We start from the raw sequence: 18,603 nt of genomic DNA on the forward strand, positions 1-18,603 counted from the left end.
TTTAAAATGTTAATCAAAGGCTTCATAAGTTTGGTAATACTCAATAAGAAGATGTTCATACAATAAGAAGTGTAACCCAACACCCAACCTAGATATATCAACTATCTTTGACTGGCAGAGACATGCGAACATCCGCCTCCATGTTTCCATATCTCTCTCTCTCTCTCTCTCTCTCTCTCTCTCTCTCTCTCATCTTTTAGCTCCTCCTCTCCTTCTCCTCCTCCTCTCCTTACTCCTCCCACCTTAGCTCCTCCTACATATCAATCACCCTTCCTGTTAAAATAAAACTTTTCTCTCAAAATACAATTAGAGCACAACTATACCAATTTGTGTCAGTAAGGTACAAGATAGACCTAATACCCAGTCCATCATTTTGTTGACTAACCAGAATCTTTGTCATCTCTCCTAACTAAAACACTTAGTTCTGGACCTGGCTTTTTCTTGTCTTTAGAATGAATGTTAGCTGAAAACCATCCTCTCAAATCCTTTCTCTCAAAGCAAATAGCCAGAATTGGTTATGAAACTGTAAGTCTTCAACCCTGTCAGAAATCCAGAAGGACTGAGTTAACTGAAATTATGAGAAGCACAAAGCATAGCTTCTAAAACTTAGCAAATTTGTAGAAACTGCTGAACACTTGGATAGTCACTATACTACAAGACGTTGGAGATCCGATCTTCAGCCTTCTGGCTCAGGATCATCTGACATACCTAGTAATGCAGAATTATTAAGGGCTGATTACTCTGTCTGGGCAGATATAATCAGTCAACTATTCCACAAGTGTGTCCTTTTCTGGACAGTAATTTGTCTGTAGATGAAAAGAGGCAATTCTTGCCTAGTGGCTGTCTCACCACAACTGGAGTAACTCCAAAGATGCTCAATTTCTTCTTAGATTCCAAGAGAGGAAGCTGCCAGGAGCAGACAGGTCTCTAATCAAAATGAACATTAATACAGAAATGTTTGTAACATCAATTCTGTGGATTTCTGATGTTTTGAAAACCAACTATCCATGTAAGGCAATCTGGACTGTTGTCTGTTAACTCCTCTCAGCTATTTCTAAATAAAATATAGAAAACACCCTAACAATAAGCTCAGAGCCATGAATTTGCTATAGGCCCTTAACTCACAGGCTAACCATCTCAAATCAGTTAAAAAAGTTACAGAAGGACTGGTCTAAGCCTTGTATTCCTAAATGTGTTATGTAGACACAATGCCTATAAGAGTAACAATATTAATCTCACTTTTATACAAATAAGAAGCTCATACCAATGAAAACCTTAAATTTGAAATCAAAGTAAATTTTGTACCATTTAAGAAATTATAACTTCATATTAATAACAATTATACATATTTGTACCAATAGGTTATGGCTATGCAATAAATCCTAGCTAATCCTCCCTGTTCCTACAAAACCACTACTTTCCCCTAGAAAGACAGCCCAGTATTAACCACCTCAAGTCCCCAAGCCCAGGGAATAGGGGCACTGACTCTTCATTAACTTCTTCAAGCTGATTATGGGCATTGAGAGATTAGAAGAGGAGCGGGGTGGGGGGGGGGGGGAGAGTAAATTGATAAGCCTCTGTCGATGTATCTTCACTGCATCCAGCTGGAATTCTAGGACATCAGAAGTTCAAGCAGGTCTGCTCAGCTTGCTTTATTAGTAGGTACACCAAGGCTGTGTATTCTGCAATATACAATTCTCAAAACAAATTTTAGTATCAAGATAATTTTTTTTGTTTGAATTCTGGAATCTAGTCTTCTGGTGGCCTGCCTCTGTCATGTCTAATCCATATAATTCTGGGAGTTTCTATGAGGGTCTGCTCTCACCATCCTCCCATTCCAGCCTTCCTGCTCTGGAAATTCCCCAACACCAGGAAATCCAAACTTTCAGGCACCAAGGACCTGCCTGCAAGCAGTTTCTTTGTTCAAAGTCTCCCCCACCCCCCCCCCACCTCCACTGGAGTCATGTGACTCATATCAGAGCTGTTTACTCACTCACTTTAAAAAAATAAAAAAATACAACTTTAACTCTCAGGTGAATAGTCTTAAATTTCTAGTGAACCTTTTGCCCGGGGTTGGTGCACATATAATGGGTGATATTTAAAACTCGCACCTGGTCTGGCTTGTTCCCAGGCAGCAACCATGTTCCTGCTGCTCCTTGGCTCTGACTGGGGATCCAGCTAGTTAGATGCGCAGGCTCTGGCACCCACGAGACACCAGCATGGCGGATGGTGCTGCCAATTCCCCATGCTGCATCCACAAAGCCTCCTTCTTCTTCTCCCCTTCCTCTATTTCTCCCTCCTTTTCCTCTTTTACTCCCCTCCCTTTCCTCTCTTCTGCTCTCAGCTCCACCTCCTCTTCTACTGCCTAATCACTGAGCTCCACTGCGAATACAATGTAGCAGAATAAGTATCCTGCTACATTCTGTTAACAAGGTTCCAATGTAGCCCAAGCTGGCCTCAAACTCCCTACATTGATGTGAGTACTCAAACTCCCTACATTGATCAGATGTTCAAGATCATCTGATCTTGATCTCTGATCCTCCTGCCTCAACCTCCCGAATGCTGGGATCAAAGACAGACATTATTCCTGACTATGATTTGCAAACTGAACTATTCATTTCTGAGCTCACATCCAACACAAATGTCCAGGCCAACCTTTAACCTGGAGAATCAAAACTCTGAGGCTGAGGGCCAGCTACATTTTCCAGTTGATTACGAACAAAGGTTTGGAAATCACCAGTCTCCAGGATGTTCCCAATTTTAGACTTCAAGCCTGCTCAGGGTGGAGGCTTGTTCTCCTGTCCTTTCTTCTCCTCCCTGTCTTCTTCCTTTCTGTCTCTTCTCCCCACTCTCCCCATTGCTCTTCTGCTCCTTTCTCCTCTCTTTTCCCTTTCCCTTTCTTCCTTTTTAGGTTTTGAGAGAAAGGTCTCTTGTAGCTCAGGTTGACTTTAAATTCTCTATGCAGCCAAAGATAATGTTGAATTCCTGATCCGCCTGTCTTTACCTCCCTAGGTATGGGCTAGCAGATATGAACCATCATTCCTGGTTTGATGAAGTGCCTGTGGACCCGTTTCAGAATTTCCTGAATTCTGGACCAGCACCTCTTAGGCAAGTTAATGGCCCATTTCTGAATGGCAAACGCATATCAGGACCTTGTCCTTTTATTTGATAGTCCCTGGGATTGTTCCTAAACTCTCTGAGAAACAAAATCTACTACAGAGCCCTCAGTCTGAGTCTTCAGCTGCATCTCTGACATGGATTAGTGTGAGAAACTTCTCTGTATCCCTGAATATTTGCTTTAAAAATATCTTCTAGCTCTTTGCCTCAGTGTATGTCACTTGGACCAGTGTTATGTGATCTTTAAATAAAAAAAAAAAATTCTCATTTTATTTTAAGGCTATCCTCTGCCAAAAATATTTATGGCTTTTCCAGTTTGCCAGGATAGGGGTTTGCTTCATTGCAAGCCAACATGTGCAGGTCAAGAAGGCTGTGGAAAAATCCCAATCATGCCTGTTTCCCAGACCACATTCATGCCCTAGACCAAGAGGAAGAGGAAATGAACACTCAGGTGAGTTGTTGTTCGTTCCTCCTGGAATAGTTAAAGGTTTCTCACAAGAACTTGTATTTCAATTGCATAAATATGTTGTTCTATGGCCTCAGGGGGCAATGGTGAGTTGGGTAATGCTTTATTCTCAGATTCTTTGAAATTTTTTAGCTCTCTTTAGTATGGTACCTCCTTGGCAATGTTCAGCTGTTAAATGTAGTAGAGATACATACTGCATCTACTGAATTTATCCACATTCTCCTTCTCTCTTCTCTCCCCCTTTCCTTCCCTTTCCTTCTCTTCTATTTCCCTCCTCTCCCTTCCTCCCCTCCCCTTTCCTTGCCTCCCCTTATTTTCCCTTCCCCTCCCCTCCCCTCCCCTCCCTTCCCTTCCCTTCTTCCCTTCTTCCCTTCTTTTTTGAACCTAGGCTGGCCTTTAATTTAGTGTGCAGCCAAGGACTGAATTCAAGCCCTTCTTTTCCTAGTGCAGGGTTTAGAGATCTTTACCACCACACTCCCTTCATACAGTGTTGAAGTTGAAACCAAGGACTTCATCATGCTATGCAGCTACTAGACCTATCAGACTTCGTTTCCAGGTCCCATCTTTTTCAGCTTTTAAAAAAAATATATCAATTCTCTATTTAGAGTACAAAACAACTGGTTTCATTATAACATTTTTATACGTATATGTCATTGTGCTTTGCTTGTTCCTACCCCACCTTCTCCTTTCCTGTGTACCCCCACACTTGTTCTGGCCCCCCTCTCTAGTCCCCCTTCTGTTGTAGTATTATATATAGAAATATCACACACACACACACACACACACACACACACACACACACACCATACACACTCACATACACTCACACACACACTCAAACACACAATTACACACACACGCACACACACCATACACACTCACATACACTCACACACACACACTCAAACACACAATTACACACACACACACCATACACACTCACATACACTCACACACACACACACGTCAAGACTCTTCCTACGATAGAGAAGGTATCATACATTTCTCTTGCCCCCTCTCTATTGCAGGGGCAAGATGTGACAGTCAAAGGACCACTTGGTGGAATTGGTGATCTCCCCGTACCTTTGTGTTGGTTTGGGGATCAAGCACCTTACTGATCCACCCAGCCCATTCTCACAAGCAAGCTCTTCAAGTATCAATCCTTTTCTGTTTTATATTCTGTTAGAGAGGTAAAGAGGTCACCATACTTTAATTTGCTTCTTAAGTGTTATGGTAGTCAATATTGTATTACTATAACAAAATGCCTGAGCTGACCAGCTAAATAATACAGAAGGTTTACTTTGGTCAGCAGTTTGGAGGTTCCCGTTCATGATGTTTTGGTTCTAGTCTACTGTCACATGGCAGGCATGTGTGAGAGTTTCAACCCCCTTGGTTCATGGCTTGCAAAGCAAAGAGGAAGACGTTGGGGTCCTATCACACTCCTCAGGACCACAGCCCAGTGATAGAATGTCTGCCTATTAGGCTCCAGCTTTTATAGATCCCATGACCTCTGAGTAATACCAAGCTGGGTGCCAAGCTCTTAGCATATTGGTCCCTGGAGTCATTCCAAATGAAACCATAGCAAGCAGGTCCCTGGTGTATTCTGACATAGCCATTTTGTGAGGATGATTGTATGTTTTAAGTGCACACTTAGGCAGCTCTTCTGACTATAGTCCGGGGCCAGGTTCGTACCAGTTGAGGACTGTCTCATGTGGTTTCTAAGAACATAGAAACAAACCAGTTTAGGTTGTTTGGCTTCTATCACCCCATTAGTTATTAGCTAGCTCAGACTTTCTGGGGCGCAGAGAAGGGCAAGGGTAAGTTAATTTGGGAGTGAATGGGTCCTCAGGCTGTTCCAGTCATTGATACCCAATTATGCTGCATAAGTGGGGAGACAGATTCCTAAAGTGCAAAACTTAACTAAGAAGATCACAATCTAAGACAGGGGACTGGGGCTGTAGTGCACTTGTTTCTTTGGGTCTTTCTGTCTTAACAGGCACAAAGCACTCAGCTGGATCCCCACTACTGCAAAACCCAGATGGGATGGTTTATATCTGTATTCCTAGTACTTGGGAGGTAGAGGCAGAAGGATCAGAAATTTGAGGTTATTCTGGGTTACATAGTAAATTCAAAGCCCACCTGGTAGATAAGACCCTGTTTCTAATAAATTACAAAAGGACTAAAGGCAGTAGTAAAATGCTTTCTTGAATGGAATGTTACCCTGCAGATGGAGACAGGCAGTGCTGGCTAAAGAATGGGATCCAGAGACATGGACAAGCAGCTCAGGACCTCACAGAGGGTCACATGAGTATCATCATGTGGTATGTCTGTCACCGTGGTCTGTTCTTGCTCACGGAAAAAGAGCGTTTGAGGAAAGCAAGTTCTGTTTCTATGACGCGGCGCTTTGGAATTCCTTAGACTCTACTCTGGGCATCACCCTTTCTTCCCATTGGATGCAGCTTTGACTGATGCCAAATCAATTCTGAATTTGTTTAGTTCCAAATCTGTTTAGTTCAACCCTTTTCCTTTCTTCACGAAGTCGCTTCTCTATCTGTGTTACAAGCCTGCCTCTCTAGTAAAGCTTTCTACTACTTGCTAATAAATTCCTTAAAATTTCTAGTAAAGCTTTCTAAATGACTGTCTGTCTTCTGCCAAAGCAACCTGAGTGAAGGGCAATCCTGCACTTCTGGAATTTCCTATTGTTACGAATTTCTCTCTTCTGCAGCTGGGTCTGAGAAGACTTCAGAATTTATCACGTGTGGATAAAGAAAGACTCCAGACAAAGACCTTGTCTGTCTGTTTTTTCAGAGAGGAGCTATAGCTTTTCCAGCAAAGCTGAGATCTGATGAAAGGGTCACTAATGACACTGCTACAGTATGTCCCTTGGGCTACCTGTACAGCTTCACTCACCCCAGGCTTCGAAGTAAGCTAATTTGTCACTGTTCTGTAAAGGACTAGCCAAGCCAGTGTCACTTCTACACATACATACACATACACACAGAATACACACATGCACACACTTGCTCACACTTGCAGGCACACATACACACACACATGCACACTCAAACACACCAAAGACAAGAGAAGGATTGGCGAGCTATGCCATTATGTAAATCGAGGGAGCACATGTAACTTTGGGCCTTAACCGATTCTCAGTGCTTATTCTTCTACAAGTTGTTCTGCTGTTTTCTTCTAGTCTGCACTGTTGCTGGTCAGTCTGTGGCTTACTTGGGTAGCACGTACCTAGATGTGTGGGGGCAGGGGATCTAATTTCTAAACTGTCCTGATTTTTATCAGGCTACCCCATGGGATGCAAACACCAAAAAGTACCTTAATAAATTCTTAGCTCAGTCATATTCCTTAAGGCTTATGCTTTGCAGTGGCAACCCTCTCTCTTCTGTATTATAATCAGCACAGTGATTTTTTTTTTTTATTTTTTTGCCTTCTACTTCTAGCCTGATGTGCACAAAATGACTTGACAGCTGTCAGACTTAGTTGTAGTGATATCCTGACTGTGTCCTAGGGTAGAGGATCTGTTACTTCCTCTCTTTTTCCCAGATGTCCAATGTCCTGTCAAGCTAGCACTGTTATCTCCTGTCACGGGGTGTGTGAGCCTCTCTGCTTCATCCAGCATTAAGTCCTGGCATTAAGTCAAAGACACAAGTAACTATAATATACTGGGATATAAGAGGAGAACTAACAATGCATATTAGAGTATTACAAAAACCCTTACAAAAGGAGATATAAGTTCAGGATCAACTGCCACCGTGCTCTGCTGTTAAAGTCAAAATCATATTGTGTCATCTCTTTTGATATCTGGACCATGCCCATTTCTTCAAGCCAGTTATCTTTTCCTCATGGGACATTATTATTTGGTCACCACAATTTTTGCATAAGGGAGAACCCAAGCCAGTGAAGAGGAAACAACACAAAAGAAAGGTAATCTGGTGACCTCCCCATCAGAATCTCTTTACTGAGGACAGAGAAAGGTGGCAGAGAATGTGACTGGGTTTGAAATACCCAGGGACAGAGCAGAACTTGTGCTAACAGAGAGTTGTCTGTTCAGACTCTGCTCGGTTCTACTGCTTGGGTGCAGGAGAGATCTTATTTTAGCCATCAGCTCAAACAGATCGGTTAAATTGTGGCCATTTTCATTTAAAGGCAGCTGAGAAAATACATGCCAATTACTTCCAGTGACCACTGGACTCTAGCTGTATTTTCATTCATTAATGATTAGGATCAGACTTCTGTGAGGAAGGGATGTTGAGCCCTCTTTCTTTCTCTCTCAGTTAACACCTCCCTCATAGAGGTGTTGTGAAGATTTCTGCCTGTGTGGTAATGGCATTCAGTAGCCTCTTTGGAATTTCCCAGTAGGGAAAAAAAGAAGGTGTTATAAAAATTCAAAATAAAAAAAATTGCTACCAATAATAAAGATGTTGATTTTGAAATGTTATATAAAAACCAGAGACTGGAAATTTAAATTTTGTAATGGAATGCATTAAACCTTGGATCTCTCAGACCCTGGGACTTCAGCAGGGGTGGGCCCAGGGAAGACTTGGATGGAAGATGCCGCAGGATGTGGTGGTGGTGAGTCAGTAGGTGGCCCTCTTCCATCCCAAGGTGGTCTTGGGCCAATTCCCAACCTGAAGCTACAGAGTACACTGCTACAAGAGAACCATCTATTGGATGAGATACAAGACTGGGGTTCTGACCACTTGCTCTCATTAAAAATTCCAGGGTAGTTTTATAAGGTTAGGGGTATATCCTTGCGTTCTACAATCTGGTTCTAGTTGGGTGGCAATATTAACTTCATGTTAAGAGCCAGAAAAGGAGGGCATGAGGATCTTGTAGGAAGGTGGCTTACATCTCTATGGGAGAAATTTAGCTATATGGACTTACAATTTTGACCTTTTCTTTTATGAACTAGAGAATTAAAACACCTGTTTAAGTGGCTTTTTAAAAAAAATTAGGGTGCGAATGTATTTGGATTAAAAAAGTTCCTCTTACAAAATTCACTATAGAGTAAGGGTTAAACTAAAGGACCCTTTGGATGTTAACACAAGCCAATGAGATAATGGCTCTCTGCAGGTCTCTCCTGAGCTTTAATTCAGACATTTAAATAACTGATATTCGAGATGATGGAACAGGACATGTGGTGATTGATAATAGTACTTTCAATTTAGAATAACTGGAGGCATTCTCTACCGGATCCTTCCAGAATTCTCAGTTAGGTGAGCCATGCAAGTTTGCCTGCAACATTAATTACAAACTGATAACCAAGGTAGTGATATAATACTAACTCTTTATAGTAAATGCCCAAAATGTCTCACTAATAGATACTTGGAAAACTAGGAGAGAGAGAGAGTACTATGAAGATTAAGAAATAAAATTTTCCCACACTCATAGATCTGTCCGTCTGACACCTCTCTTTCTTTCCTGCATCACTTGACCTTCTTACTATTCACACACCCTATTTGTAGATTTGGGGCTAAAAGAAATCCTTGCACCTAAGCTTTATATGTAATTTGCCATCTCTGTGGAAAGTTACCATGATTCTGTGGTTTAGGGAGAGTGAAAGGCATGCCTCACAGTTTCAGGCAAGAAGACTCTGGATGAGCTTAGAGATGTTCTCCCCTAACATCCTGAGCGGGTGGGGGTCAGGTCCAGGACTCTAGATAATGCTGTCTTGTCTGAACTCCATGTTGGGGAAGGGAAATAAATAACCAGCATTAATCACTTCTCTCTCTCTCTCTCTCTCTCTCTCTCTCTCTCTCTCTCTCTCTCTCTCTGTGTGTGTGTGTGTGTGTGTATCTGTGTGTTAATATTCAAGGATAAATACCAAGTCATTTACAGACACTGATTATATTGTTCTATAGTTTTTGGAGGTGATGCTTGTTTTTTAAAATGCTGTATTGTAACACATTTACTCCACGTGTAAGCATCTAATATGTATCATGTATTAATCAGACACAGTCATAGCTATTTTAGCACTTTAGAAGCTGATGCTCAGAGACACTGCAACAAGCAACTCTAGACTCTGTGAGATCAAATACAGGTATAAGCAAAATTAATCCTCAAATAATAGGAGGTAGGATGCTCACCCAGGGACAGCCTGTTTAGCTTTCTTTAAAGATGGAACATGTATATGATCTGAACTCAAGGAATCTGGAGTTGGCCTGACTTAGGCTTGCCTTACACGAAGCACTGAAAAATCCCGCGTCTATTTTTGTATGTTTATCCAAACAGGACACTTTTGTCTGTGTTCCTAAGCTCCTGTATTTTACGATGAACTATGTGAATACATGGGGTATGAAAGCGAAGAATAAAAGCATTTTTAAATGCTTCGAAGCATTGCTTTTAAAGAAAAACTTCTGCACAATACATAAAATATTAAAGCATGCTTTTAGACATCCAAGACAGCAGGAATGCTGCTTCGTAGATGGGGCTCTTGGTTCTTATTTCATAAACTAAAATAGGAAAGCTATCTTTTCCTGAAATCTATTTTTAAACATTTTAGGTAATCACAAGAAACGATACAATCAGTACCAGTGTGGGTACTGCTGGAGAACACTGAAGATGTCGTTTCCACTTCTCTTAGGATGAATGTAAAAATGTGAACTGAAATGAAAACACACATCTTCTCCCACCACACACACACACAATTTATTTTCTTTATTTTTACACTATAGTCCCTCTGGGTATATGTCATGGCTTTCACTTTGGTGTTTTTATATGTTTACTGGGTGTGCAAATGAATGGATCTCCATATTTGTTACTTATGCTTGTCCTGGGCTCTTTTTTTTTTTTTCCCTGTTTATTTGCTTTGTCCTATTGTGATATGTTAGTTTTTATTTTATGTTATTACATTAATATTATATTATGTTCACTTACAAAACTTTTTTTTTTTAACCCGAGACAGAAAGGGGGTGGATCTGGATGGGAAGGGAAGTGGGAGGAGTAGAAGGAGGGCTGTAATCAGGATACATTATTTGAGAAAGAAGTCTATTTTCAATAAAAGGAAACACAAGAAGAAACAGACAGTGACAAAGGAAAAGAAAGCAGAAAACAGTAGTTGTTTCATCTGTTTATTTTGCATTAGCAAAATAGGACTGGGACTTCCAGAGTCATGCTGACTGACAAGCAGACATGGGGCCTCATGAGGAAGGAACAGCAATCATATTGTTCAGAAAATCAGTAAGGTTTCATAAAGACTGCACTAGGCATGCTGTAGGGTAGAGGAAGTGAAAGTCCTGCCTTCTGTCTAACATTGACAGTAAGAAAGGTACTTGAGGCAAGGCCAGTTCACTCAGAGAAAGGAAGGCTCCCTAAGCTTAACAATCTCCCCCGTTCCATCAGCCTCTTAGGCAAAAGGACTCTACAAAAATACACCGAGGAAAAACAATCTTTCAACACACTGTGTTGAGATGGCAAGATATTCATTCATACACAGAGGAATAGAACCAGAGTCACAGTTCACAACATCAACAGTAGTTAACTCACAACTGGGAAGGGATAGCTCAATTCATAAAGTGCTTCCTGTTCAAGCATGAGGACTTATGTTAAGATACAAAACACCTCAAAATGAGGTCAGAGGTGAATGTCTCTGACACTAGTGTGGAGCATGGCATGGAGAAAGTAGATGCTGAGAACTCCCTGGCCACCCAGTCTAGCTGAAAGGTGAACTACAGATTCAATGAGAGGCCTTATCTCCCAGATAAAAAGGAGAAGAGACTGAAGAAGCCACCAGGATGTCAGCCTCCTGCCTCCATGTACTCGCACATGGGTGTGCATATCTGCATATATGCATACGCAACACATTCGCATGCGCACACACGCGCGCGCGCGCGCGCGCACACACACACACACACACACACACACACCTGAAAATTTTAAATAGTCAATAATCTCAAAGTGGACCAAAGATCTAAATGTCAGAACTAAAAATACAGAACACGTAGGAGGAAACAGGACAAATTTTCACGGCCCGGATCTGGCGATGGGTTTTTATAATGCCGAAAACACACTCAGGAGAGGAAAATAATAAAGATTAAATAGGCTTCATCAAAATGTAGGCAGGATGTTACAGAGGAAGGAAAGTGCAAGCCAAACAACAGTAGAGAAGATTTTCAGCCATTAGTGCTGAGCGATCGGCAGCCGGGGTATAATGTCCTCCTATAGTATTATATTGGTTCAATGGAAGATTTTTCTGCCATAAAATACTAACACATTCTGCACTATGGAGGAATTTTAGAAATGCACTAAGGGAAAGAAGTCAGATATGAATAGCCACATATTTATTATTTTATCAGTATAAAGAATTAGTATCCTAGTAGTTAAATCCACAGAGCTGGAAGCCAGATTAGTAATTGGGGGGAGTGTGAAGTAAGAAGTGTTTGCTAATGAGTGCAGTGCTTGTTTTAACAGCGATGACCTAGAGTTAAGCAAGAAATGGACTCATGGTGTTGTGAATATGCCATCAACATAGCAGTGTCTGTCTCACAGGGTGAGCTTCATGATGTATAAGCTGTGTGTGTATGTGTGTGTGGTTGTATATGTGTTTGTGTGTATATATGCTTATGTGTATGTATGTGTGTGTTTATGTGTTTATATATGACTGAATGTGTTTGTGTATATGTATGTGTGTATATGATTGTTTGTGTGTTTTGTGTGTATGTGAACTTCTGTGAGTTTTGAGTGTGTACCTGTGTGTGAACATGTGTTTGTGTGCATGTGTGTGTATGAGTGTATATGCATGTTTGTGTGTGTGTTTATATGTTTGTATATGTGCTTGTGTGTGTGTGTTTGTGTGACTGTGTGTATGGCTATGTTTGTGTGTGTATGAGTGTATGTGTATGTTTGTGTGCGTATGAGTTTGTGTGTGTTTGTGTGTGAGTATGTTTGTATGTTTGTATATGTGTATGTGCTTGTGTGTGAGTGTGCGTGTTTGTGTGACTGTGCGTATGAGTATGTTTGTGTGTGTATGAGTGAGTGTGTGCTTATATGTGTTTATGTATGAGTGTGTGTATTTGTCTGTGTGTGTGAATGTGCTTTTGTGTGAGTGTGTATGTGTGCGTTTATGTACACACATATCAGATTGCACTTGTGGCAGTCAGAGGACTTGTATGAACTGGTTCTCTTCTTCCATCATGCAGCAATCAAGGATTAAACTAAGGTCTTGAGGCTTGTGTGGCACCTTTACTGGCTGAGCCATCTTGCCAGCCCTGAATTATATCTTGGTATAATTCAACAACAACAACAAAGATGAGTCACGGGTCAAGAAGTACTTAGAGCTTTTGCAGATGATCTGGGTTTAGTTCCCAGCACCTACACAGAAGCTCCGAACAACCTTAACTTCAATTGTAAAGGATCCAGTGTCCTTTTCCGGTCTCCACAAGTATCTGCATTCATATGGAGCACACTGTGCGGATGTGCGTGCATGTGTGCATGCGTGCATGCTCGGACACGCACAAATCTTAAAAGAAAAAAAAAAACAAAAGTAGTGAGATTTCTCACCTTGGGAACTTTCAGGATGTAAGGATTTTGGTTAGGTGAAAGACAAACTGCGTTGCTTGAACAGTTCGACGTTACGGCAGGTATTGCTGAGAGGCAGATGGCCTATTCTTGATCAGGAGGAGACTGAGGCTCTGTTACACGAGTTAATGACCACTTTGAGACCGAGAATCAGACTTGAGTTTTTGTGTCTTTGCTACTTTACCGGCTTAAGTTGAATCTCAATCCTCCTGTATCTTGGTTTCTTTTTATATGAAATAATGATACTAATAAAATTGTCATTGACATCCTATCCTTCGTGAAAATTAATTAGGACTAGAAATACAAAATTACGTTTAAAGCTGCCAAGCACAATATAGCTGTTATACTGGGATGTTTCCAGAATTCTGAAATATGTTCTTTTTATGAATGATTTTTGCATCTGCTCTATAATTTCCTTCTAATTTTGAATGTGCTTTCTCTGTGGAGTGCCGTGAAGGAAGTGTGCAGTGGGGGATGGACCACTCACCAGTACATATTCAGTATCTGTGTTCGTTCTTTCTCGCTCCCCCTCTATCACTGCTTAATTATACTTGTTTGCCTGCCATCTAGCATTTCCTCCTATGTGAGAAGTTAGTTCAAAGCATCCTATTAACTTTTAGGAGCATGGGTAGATTTCAAATACAAGAGAGAATTAACTCTATAGACCAACAATGTCCCTGTGCACTCAATAGGAGGCATCTTAGCATTCTATTGTCTCTTGCATAAAAGGAACAGTGTGAATGCCATTAGAACTCTTGCAGACAAAGTAATACCCCTGTTAAATTTCAGTGTTGTAGAAGGACAAAAGAAGGCAGTGATAGGTAAGTTTACTCCACACATTTGTCTCCATAACTAGGTTCTGAGAAAAGAGACAATCCTTAAGTTTGAACATCCTATCATGGCACGGTGTATCCAAAGCATAGGGGAAGAGATGTTCAAAATCAATTGCCTCAAAGAAGAAGACAGAGGACCAAACCCCCTTAAGTCAGGCCTTTTCACACGCATTGCTTACATTTAGAAATTAGAATTAAGGTTTAGTATCATTGGGCAGAAATCAGGTCAGGCAACCTGAAGTCTACCCTGCCACCACCATTTGCTCACATTTACACTGAAAATGTCCACTCATGATGTGTCCGAGATGTGGCAAGAGTCTCAAGCACCAGATCCAGATTTACTTAAGTTTTCCTTGCAGTTGTTGCTAAGGCAGAGAAGAGGATTCATGGTTATATACAACCATTTACGCTAGCAATATAAACGCTTTCAAAGCCCTTACCAGTACTTGAATGATTATCTTTCTTTTCTGTTAGTTAGGATAAAGGTAAGTCAAAAGCAAGCTGAGTTCACAAAACCAAACAATTTATCATTATCTTGGAAACTTCAACGACATACGTACTATTTATATTATTATACAAAAATTCAGTTTTCTGAGGATTACAATATTTGCAAACCCAGCGGAAAGAGGTACGGGGGTTATTGATGTTGACAAGTTTGTTGGGCTTTGCTGCAGCTCTAGAAGACTTGTTATTAAGAGACAGAAACTATCCATTGTTATCTCCTTGTACAAAGTTCAATACCAAGTGGATCAAGGACCTCCACATAAAACCAGATACATTGAAACTAATAGAAGAGAAAATGTGGAAGAGCCTCGAATACATGGCACAGGGGAAAAGTTCCTGAACAGAACACCAGAAGTATTTTTGAACTGGGAGAAGAAAGAGAAAGGACAAGTGTCTAAGCAGACTTTGTCTGGAAGACAGTAAAATCATGAGGTCATATTTACTTAAAATATAATATTTTTGCTCCACAAAGAGAATGGAGAACATTGTAACAATTGGGGCAGTACTAGGGAATAACAGAACAGGAAGAGGTCAGAAGGTCAGACGCCAGTGGCTGGAAAAATCTTGGTGGACTTTGTAGCTTTTCCCCAGGCCTTTGGAGTCTGTTTTGAAATGAGCAACACAGGTTTAAGCAGGGGATACACCATCATTTCATTTATATATTTGAACTATTATTATGCTCCATAGAGAAAGGAAGGCAAGACCAGTTGTTATTGCAACTGTCTTAGCTGGAGATGGTAATGAACTTTTGTTTGGTTACAGTAAAATGGATGCAAAGAAGAGAGATATTCAGGTCATCTTAGAGAAATAGAAGCAAGCGATTTTGTTAATAGTCTGGAAGTGTAGTAAGCTAATCAAGGAAGAGTCAAGAGCAATGTGTTCTTTCTAGAGACGAGCGAGCATGGCCGAGAAACTGAGTGTGTAGGCGGAAGGGTGGAGAGGCAGGCAGCCGGAGGCTAAGGTACTGCCTAGTTTAGCCACTCAGTGTCAGCTCACCGTGAATGCACGGAGGTCTGAGAGGTAGCAGAGAACAAACAAAGCCACACAGAGGGGTGAAAACTTTCAAAATGTTCAGAACCATCCCCTTGAGTATATTTATATCTGGCAAAGTGCAACGGGTTTTCACATAGAACCAATCAAACCACATTGGCTGCACCCGGTGGAAGGCTTTCTGGCAGTTTCTTCTCTTACCTATGAGTGGGGCCATCTTTTTTTTTGTTTGTTTGTTTGTTTGTTTGTTTGTTAGTTGTGTGGTCACTTTCCAGAATCAGGAATGTTTCTAAGGGCAGTATTTATATGTGGCTGCTTCAAAGCTATCTTATAGTCTGTGGTCTGCCTCATTTAACTCAGCTGACTGATAATTGCTAGTCACCATTCACTTCCCTACTTCTACCCTGTCTATCCCTGCAGCTTTCTGTTTCTAGCAGGAGCATTTGGCTGCTTTTCAATGCCTTCCCTGGGTTTCTGAATGCTAAGAGGCAGGAAAATGGGCCTTCTTTTCTTTGAGTGGGATAGCTAACTTTCTGATTGTAATTTTTCTTAAAAATGGGAAGAAAGCCAGTTGCCAAGGCATTGTTTCTTTTTCCACTAACGACCAGCTCCAATGCCATCAGTACACAGATTCAGTGATGTTTTGTTGTTAGTAAATGACATGTGTTTTACTGTAACACTTTTATTCGTAGTATGAAAGCGATGTACGTGGCCACTCATCTGCCATGTACACCTGTGGCAATCACAGACAACTCTGAGGAGCTGGGTCTCTCTTTCCACCTTTATGTGGTCCCAAAGCTCAGGTCCTAAGCAGGTGGAGCTTTACACAGTGATTTTCTTTACCTGAGTTCTCACTAGTCTGTCGATGACAGCTTTCAAACCATGTCCACTGTCAACCTTGTGAGAGCTCTGTTTCGGTGATCATATGCCATTATTTTTTCCTGAAAAAACTGGATGGGTGTAGAAGTAAAAGATGGAGAAATGGAAATAATCCTTCATCCCCCCCCAACTCTGCTTCCACACCCCACCTTTGCAGGCTTAACAACATATGCTCAGATTTCTGATTTAATGTGCTTTCCCCATGTCAAGAGGCAGCAGGTTCTTTACTTTCAAGGGTCCCAGGTAGGCTCCGGCAGCTGAATCATGGGTAAAATGGAAACTCATGGAAGTGTGTGTGCATACTAGGGGCCTCGCTGTTTCTTCAGCAAAGGCGATGCTACTCCTGTTTCCTTAATTGTCAGACAGATGGTGCTGCTGCTACTGACTAGGTGCCCGACACATGCTCCTGGGCAGTGGCACAGTTCTGGACATGTGACAAAGAGGAGCTGACTGCCTGGTCACCCCCCCCCCCCTGTTCATTTATGCCTAATGCTTTGTGAATGCCCAGCTGGGACCGCAGTAGGCTGTTTCCCATAAAAAGGAATCTACAACTTAAGCCACATTTTCCCACTGCCCCCATGAATCCATTTTATTTCCTTTGTCTCCTCTTGGCCTATTTTATTGCTCTATCTCTACCCACAAAGCACAGTGACATTTTGAGCCAATTATTCAAGTACTCCAAGCTATAAACACACTTTAACCTGAAGCACCAAGATAATTGAGACAAAAATCAGTTTATTATTATTTGTGAGAGACAAATGACACCCAGACAGCCACCATTCAAGCTGAGCACGAGTTGAAGCTTCTTATTCCTGCAACACTTAGACGTCAGCCCGATCTGCTGAGCAGACTGGGGATTCTTTTGCATAAACTGCCAATGAAGTTAGCTTAGTGGTTTTCCAAATGCCACATACTGTGGTACGTGATCATGTAATCATTAATAATAGAGAGGCTTTGTTCATTGTGGGTGTGCTTCACTAGCTGGGCTTCCTAGCTCTGCAAAGGAACCTCAGCAAATAGTATAATTTACCACATACAAACAGTAACTGTTGACTAACAATACTTGTGCACTGGAGCTGGGGAGGGGAGGGTATACTTTTCCTCCAGTATTTCGTGTGTATCACAGGCTGGCTTCTAAGTCCCAACACTTTTCCTGCTTCAGCCTTGTTGATCCTGGGGTTGTGTGTGATGCCACTCCCAGATAGATCTTTTAAATTACTTAATTTTTTTTTTTTTGTCTTTTTTTTCCCCAATGTGTGAACACGTGTGAGTGCAGGTGCTTATGGAGTCCAGAAGAGGGCATCAGATCCCCTGGAACTGGAGTTAAATACAGGTGATTGTGCCACCAGATGTGAGTGCTAGGGAAGCCTTGGGCTCTCTGAAAGAGTAGTATAGGCTCTTAATTGCTGAGCCATTTCTCCACCCCTTTGTCATCTTTTTTTTCTCTATATTTTCAGCCTCTCTATATATATATTTTTTTTTAAACTGGCTTTGTGCACTAGGTAACTCTGAGATTCTTCCATTCCAGAAACACTAAGAGGGCCTTCAGGATGCCTCAGTGGGTAGCAGCACGTGTTTACCATCAAGCTTAAAGACTTTAGCTTGGTCCACAGGAGAGAGTTGAGTTGATTCCCATAAGTTGTCCTGTGATTCTCTCTCTCTCTCTCTCTCTCTCTCTCTCTCTCTCTCTCTCTCACACACACACACACACACACACACAATTAAAATGTAGCTTTAAAGGATGGGCGTGGCTTCTCTGTTGCAAACAGAGACCTTCCACCTGAAGCAGGGTGTGAAAGAGCCATTGAAATGGGTTTCCAGCTATCTGGGAACACTCTCACCCCCAGGATCTTTAATAGCGCAGCAGCAGACAGAAGTGCCATTTTTTTTTTTTTCAAGAACAGGAGCCTGCATGCTAGGTTTCATCCATCAGAGCCATTCAGAAACCCCAGCATCAGGGCTGCCCCCCACCCCCGCTCTTTAGCAGGTAGGATCTATCTGTAGGAACGGAGTTGTCTAGCCCTGAGCTGTACTGTCAGTGCCTGAGCCAGCTCTCTTAGGGAGTTCCCTTAAACCCAGCAAGAAGCAGATGCATGGGCTCCTGCAGAGGCCTTGCTCAGAGTTCTAAGCACCCAGTTCCACTGGTATCTCCCTTGCAAAACCAGCAGCCACCATGCATCAAAAAGAAAGTTGATTTTTAAAGAAAAATAAGAAAAGAGCCCCACTTTCTTCCTGTTCCTACCTGGTTCCCCCACTGCTCGCCCTCCTCTCTGATACTGCAGT

Source organism: Arvicanthis niloticus, chromosome 9 (genome assembly GCF_011762505.2).
Source record: "Arvicanthis niloticus isolate mArvNil1 chromosome 9, mArvNil1.pat.X, whole genome shotgun sequence".
Classification (NCBI taxonomy): domain Eukaryota; kingdom Metazoa; phylum Chordata; class Mammalia; order Rodentia; family Muridae; genus Arvicanthis; species Arvicanthis niloticus.